We start from the raw sequence: 6,636 nt of genomic DNA, 5'->3' as shown, positions 1-6,636 counted from the left end.
TGGCTGGCCTGACCATCGATGGACGGCTACGAAGGCAAGCTGGGCTGACGTACAACTTGCCACTGTCCCTGGATCAAGAGGAACAGTGGTGCTGGGAGTGGTGCCGACCCCGAGACCGTGACCTCGACATGGAGGACTAGTACCGTTGGTAACAGCTGCTCAGCGATTGGCTCCGATGGGCAGATCTGCGATGGCGACTCGTCGGTGATCAATGCCTGGGGCTGTGGGAGCGACGCAGTGGTGGGGTCCTGGAGCAGGACAACAAACGGAAACGGTGTTGACATTCGTGTCGTGACCGGCTATGATCGCCCCTCTGAGACTAAGACCTTTGGTAGCATCTGCCTTGGTCCCATTGGTGTTTGCTCCTCCAGGTAGAGCGGTGCCTGGAGTCTCGGTCAGACGGAACCCAGCCAGACAATCTGTTGGGAGTCAACGGCGACCACGTGGACTATGCACGGAATGGTCGCTGAGCGGCCAATGGCGGCTGGAATATTCCCTCGACTGAGACCAAGTCGGGGGCGACTGCAGAGATCCCAGCGGCAGCTTGCCTCTGGAACGTGGGGGCCAACATTGGCAGGGCTCTTGGTACCAGCATGGACATGATGTCCCGGGCTGCCTGCAGGGCCTCTGGCATGGAGGGCATCCAGACATCCGGGGAAGCCTTCTCCGACTGGGCTGGGCTACTCTGCTTGACTTGAGTCAGAGGCCTAGAGGCCAATGGGGATTGAGGACTGCTCAACACGGGTCTAGTCTCTGCCCCAGATTGTACGCATGCTGTTGTGGAGAAGGTCTCTTCTTAGTCTTCTTGGCGTGCCTTGTGGACGGAGAGTGGTGCCGACTAGTAGATGGCACCCAAGGGTCGCCGTACACCAACATCACGGTGCCCAGTGCCAACTCAGAACGGCGCGTTGGAGTCGGGGTCAACGCCAACTCCATGAGGATAGCCTGGAGCCTAATGTCTCTCTCTCTCTTGGTCCAAGGCTTAAACAACTTGCAAATCTTACAGCGATCACTGAGATGAGTTTCACCCAAACAGCGTAAACAATCCACGTGTGGATCACTCACTGGCATTGGGCGCCTACAAGTGTCGCACGACTTAAAACCCAAGGCGCAGGGCATGTCCCTGCCTGGGGACACTAGCTAAACTAAACTAAACTAAAACTAATTGAGTACTAACTACAGGTCACATACACTGAATGAACAAGAGTTCTGCGGACAAGCTACAGCAAAGCTGGAGCAAAGCAGTCCCGAAGCACCTTCACTGGCACGGAGAAGGAACTGAAGGGGGGCGGGAGGGAGCGTGTAGCGCCTCTTATACCGCGCCATGGAGGCGCCACTCCAGGGGTCACTAGGGACGTTCCCCTATGGATACTGCTAGGGGAAAAACTTCCGACACCAATGCACGTGGCGAGCACGCACTCCTACTGTGGAATACACAAGCAATCACTCGAAGAACTAACAACTATAAGGAAAAATATAAAATAAAGCAAGGTGTAGCAAGCCACATGGCTGGCTAATGGACACCACACCACTCCATTTCAAGCCATAGGTGGTTGAGAAGGAATTGAAGTGGCAGTGGGTCTGCTCCTCCTTATATACCCTTGTATCAGACCACCAAGGTGTCCAAGATGTAGGTGTTGACCCATGGACACCACTGACAAAAATCTGCAATCAAGAGTGCATGGGCACGAACATATCCTGATATGGAGCACCCATAGGGACACTACTTGAAGAAGAACTAGGACAGCTTTTCTAAGTGTTCTTATATGGAAATTTAAAAGTCTGCTACATGCTCTTTATTGTGTATGGTATCCGTCACACAAACTCTATGTCAAATTGACTTAATTCAACAATCAACTTCCATTAAAAAAAAGGAAGAAATGAAATGGCACAGAGAAGGAAGGAAAGAGGATTTTCAACAGGTATTTGAAATTAAATGAAATATTGTCGTAGAGAGATGGCAGGTTCTGTCAAGATTCTCTCACAGTGGCATAACCATGTAAGACGACAGAGGAGAATGTTACTAGGTGAGAAAGTGGGAGCTGAAGCCTGCTGTAGTCCTCAGTCAGGAACAGCTCTCATTGAATCTGATGGACATTTTGACTAAATGAGGACTGTGGGATTTGGACCAGAATCTATATATGCTGAAACGTGTTCATATGGGGTGTTTTTTATACAATAAGGAAATTGTAATTTGATAAATTTACAAATGAAAAAAATTTATAAACTACTTTACTTTACTTTACGATTTCTGCAAACCTAAGGATATTCAATTTTGTTACCTTTATTTTTCTTTAGAATTTAAACTGGTGCAACACAACTTTATTTTCAAGTTTAATACTAAGCACTTATATAGCACTTTACATCTTCAAAGTGCACAACTATTAAATGGAATCAAATTTGTGTACTGTATTCTGAATCCATCCAAATTCAAGTACATTGCACAGGGAAGGCATTAGAGTAATGCAGATGGACTGAATCTTAACAGAATTTTTTCTAATCAAAGTAGTGAAGATGCTGACAATCAGAATTTAAGATAAATGTCCATATTTCAATAATCTTGTTCTATACCTTTCATTAACTAAAATAAAACTTAGGTGGAAGTGAGCTTCTTTGCAGGTGCATTCATTTGATAGCAGTTCATCATGGCAGATTTGCTGTGTAAGATTTTTTTCAACATTAAAACTTAATTAGGAAATCAGAGTCTAAATTCAGATATTTTTAAAAATTGTATTGTGTGCGTGTGTGCCTGAAGGTTGACTTCTAGACATGCTGTATGAGAAAATTTGGCCCTCCTGATGATTTACTTACCTTGGTTTGCACCGACTCAGAAGAAATGTCTAGAATGCTGTCTTGTAGAAAGCTGAATCACCCTCTCTATTCTGCTAATAGCTCTGCAGTGTCCCAGTCATATTCCAGACTGGTTGTACAATTCTCATCATTCACAACTAGACATTTTGAATTATCTGTGTCTCTCAAAAGGTGCAAATTAACTGGTAATACTCACAGTACCAAATAAGGACAACCAATACTTAAAGTACTATCAACTTTTCAAAACTTGACATCCTCCTTGATTTGAGCACACATTCATCTCCTTTCTAGAACTGAAATATGGACATGAATTTATTAATTTGTACATGTCAGTAGGTACAGTATACTCCTACCTGTACAGCTTTGGGATCATCATGGCAACACCCTGCTGCAAGGTGATTTTACATGTGGCTGTGGTTTATATCAGTGGCTCCTGCAACTGCCATTATTGTTTCTTTAGCTACATTATATAGATATGATTTAAAGTAACTTTGTCCATTCTCTCCACTAAGCTTAACATTGCAAGCTTTGTCTGCTACTGTATTGACTTTCATGACCACCGTTTTCATTTTCAGCTAGGGCACCAATGCAAATACCCATTACAAATATAGAGCAGGAGATTGTCCAGGGACATTATACAGCTAACTGAGGCATGCAGGCCACATCTAAAGGGCCAGTAAGGTCTCTGAATGATAGGCACATACAGAATTCCATAAATAGGTTCTTTGCATTTTCCCATAAAACATCCGTTTCTGGCTGTCATGAGGAATAGTATACTGAACTAGAGGGACCACTGGTGAGCAATTTCTATTGTTATGTAGCATTTCCAGCACTCCACTTCCTATCATAGAAATGACTCGTTGTCTATTTTTAGACTCCTGAACAGATTTCTGAAATGGATCTAGGATTGCCAATTTTGGTTGGATGTATTAATCTTTAATTCCTGGAGACTCCAGGACAATCCTGGAGGGTTGGCAACCCTAGCTGGATCCTAGTTGCTAGGTAGCGATTTTACACATAAAAAGAAGATGGTCCTCCTCCCAACAATCTATATAAAGTCATAATATAACAAAGAAAGAAAACAAAAAGGAGAGGGCAAGGGGACTACGGTACAGCTGGTGCCTATACAAGGTTGTTTATTTGCATGTCCATGCATATCTTAACATGACAGTAAATTAATAAAATATTTTTATTAAATATTTTAATAGAGTAGCTGTTAAATAGTACTGCTTAAAATTTTTAAAAAATCCTTGTATTTTTAAAGAATATATTTTATGTCCCCTATTTGTGGCCAGAGCAACATATTGTCCTGTTTACCCTTCCTCCCCATTTCGCTTATCACCTGCTTACAGGGGCTGGGAAAAGATAGGAAGGGTTTTTTTTTTTTTTATTTAAATAAATTGAAATATTTTACATACAGTGAAGCATGCAGGGTTCTGCCTTTTTACTTGGCCATGGCTGACCATTATTTTCTTGTCCTTTCTTCCTAGTACATTGAGAGACTGTTGTTCATTAGGGCGCTGTGCTGTCAGGTGGGAGGAGACGAGGTAACGTATACCATCTATTCCCTTAGATTTCTCATTTCCCCTTGTCTGGTGAGGTAGGAAGGTGCTGATGAGTTGTCGCTGTCTTGTCTGCTGCGTACTTCCTTAAAATGATTTTTTGAATGACAAGATGAGTTTAATAAGTCTTTTTATTTGTTTTCTTCCTCCATGGGTTCCCAGCTTGTTAAATTTGCATCAGTAACCATGATAAAAAAAATCCTTTCATTACAGCCAGCAAATATCTTGAGAGACTTCCACCTCTGAGCCTGATTAAGAAATGGAATCTTGGGACGGGAGGTACCAGAAAGTACCTGCAAGAACAGGGTTTATCCAGGCTGGGGCTGGTGGGGAAGCCTCAGGTCTAGGCACCCTTGGAGTCTGGAAAGGGTGGATGGCTGCTGAAAAGTTAGACTAGCTACAGCAAAGATTGGCTAGCAGAGCCCTCTACTTCTATGAATGTGGGGCAAAAACTGGGCCACTCCGGGCATTAGGCCATTGAGAGGCCACAATTGCATTATTTGCATGGGAGGCAGAAGTGGTCAGAAACCATCAGAGGCCAAGGGAGGGGGTAGGTCAAGATGCCAGGGAGTAGTGCAGCCATGGAGGACCCTCCAGAGGAAGTGTGTGGGTGTGGAGGAGCAGTCTGCTGGACTGAGAAAGGAAGAGGTGGCAGTAGAAATACCTTCCCAAATGGGAGTTAACCAGAACTGTGGCTGGCTGGGAGATCCCAGATGCAGCAGCTCTTGGAACTTGTGAACACTGAGAAGCTGCCACAGCTGGGATATGCTGTGGACTAGAGCTGCAAGCTGAGGTAGGGCGTCCATACTGATCAGACAGGTGAGCAACATGCAAGGGCTATGGATGCCACCACCAGGGGAGCCTTCTCCCTTTTTGCAGGTGGAACAAAGACTGGGCCATCCCAGAATCCCTGAGATTGGCATTTATGTTAAATTGAATGGTTGGCCCCAGCTGAGACCCCAACAAAGGGGTATACTCTGGCACAGAGTTAGGGGCTGTTTACCCTCTTCCCCTGGCCTGAAGCAGATTCCTCAGGCTTGCTTCTTCCTTATGTGATCTTGCTCATTTCTTTCCTTTTTCTTGTCTCTTATCTCTCTCTATGGTGTCCTTCAAGCCAAAAAGAAAGGGTGAGGCTCAGTCAGAGAAGGGAGAGTTTGGACTTAGGGTACGTCCACACTACCCACCAGATCGACGGGTAGTGATCGATTTATCAGCGATCGATTTATTGTGTCTCATCTAGATGCGATAAATCGATCCCCAAACAGCGCCCCTGTCGACTCCGGAACTCCACCAGGCGAGAGGTGGAAGCGGAGTCGACGGGGGAGCCGCGGCTTTCGATCCCGCGCCATGAGGACGGGAGGTAAGTCGATCTAAGATACGTTGACTTAAACTACGCTATTTTCGTAGCTGAAGTTGCGTATCTTAGATCGATCCCCCCGCCCCTAGTGTAGACCAGGCCAAAGTCTCCATGCTTCTGAGGTGAGAAGGAAAAAAAAACTGTAAGGTATTTTTCTGGCTGAGGTTATATAATGAGGAACAGTTTAAAGCTCTCTGCATTCTTGCTTCCCAGCAATCTCAAAACATTAGTCCCAGAACACTCCTGGGAGGAAGATAACATTAAATCTATTTTCAAGATGGATAAACAGAGATGTGGAGAAATTAACTAATTCGCACATCACAAAGCAAGTCAGTGAGAGCCAGGGATAAAATCCTGGATTCCTAGCTCCCAGTTTCCTGTTCTAACCACCAAATGATCCATACATTTCTAAAATACAGCAAAAATGCCTAGTATTCTACAAAAGTAGTAGCTTAATATTTCAGCTATTTTATATATTCATTTTCAAAATACAGCACAAATTAGACCATGTTGTATACCAGTTACCTATATTTTAAGGACATTTTTGTTTTAGTTTTCTGAACAAAAGTTTTTTCCAGCTGAAACTTGCTTTATTTACATTCATGCCTTAGACTCAAATATTATTTTAAAAAGCAAATCCCTTTTGCCAATCAATGTCTGTTTCCATGGAAACAGCAAACAGTTGTTAATATTCTCTTTTGTAAATTTCAGCTGTCACTACCAACTGAATAGTTCAAGAGAATTTTTCCAAACAGCACACATAGAATGTAGAGCACAAAAGGCTCTTAAAATCTGAAATATTTTACTTGAAAACAAAAATAGTACGGAAATAATCCTAGGGACATTATCCTTACTTTTAAATAGGCATTTTGATTTGAGGAGAATAAACTGGCTAGCAAGTCTCCA

This window comes from Malaclemys terrapin, chromosome 3, assembly GCF_027887155.1.
Source record: "Malaclemys terrapin pileata isolate rMalTer1 chromosome 3, rMalTer1.hap1, whole genome shotgun sequence".
Taxonomy (NCBI): Eukaryota; Metazoa; Chordata; order Testudines; family Emydidae; genus Malaclemys; species Malaclemys terrapin.
Note: the sequence above shows the minus strand (reverse complement) of the source record.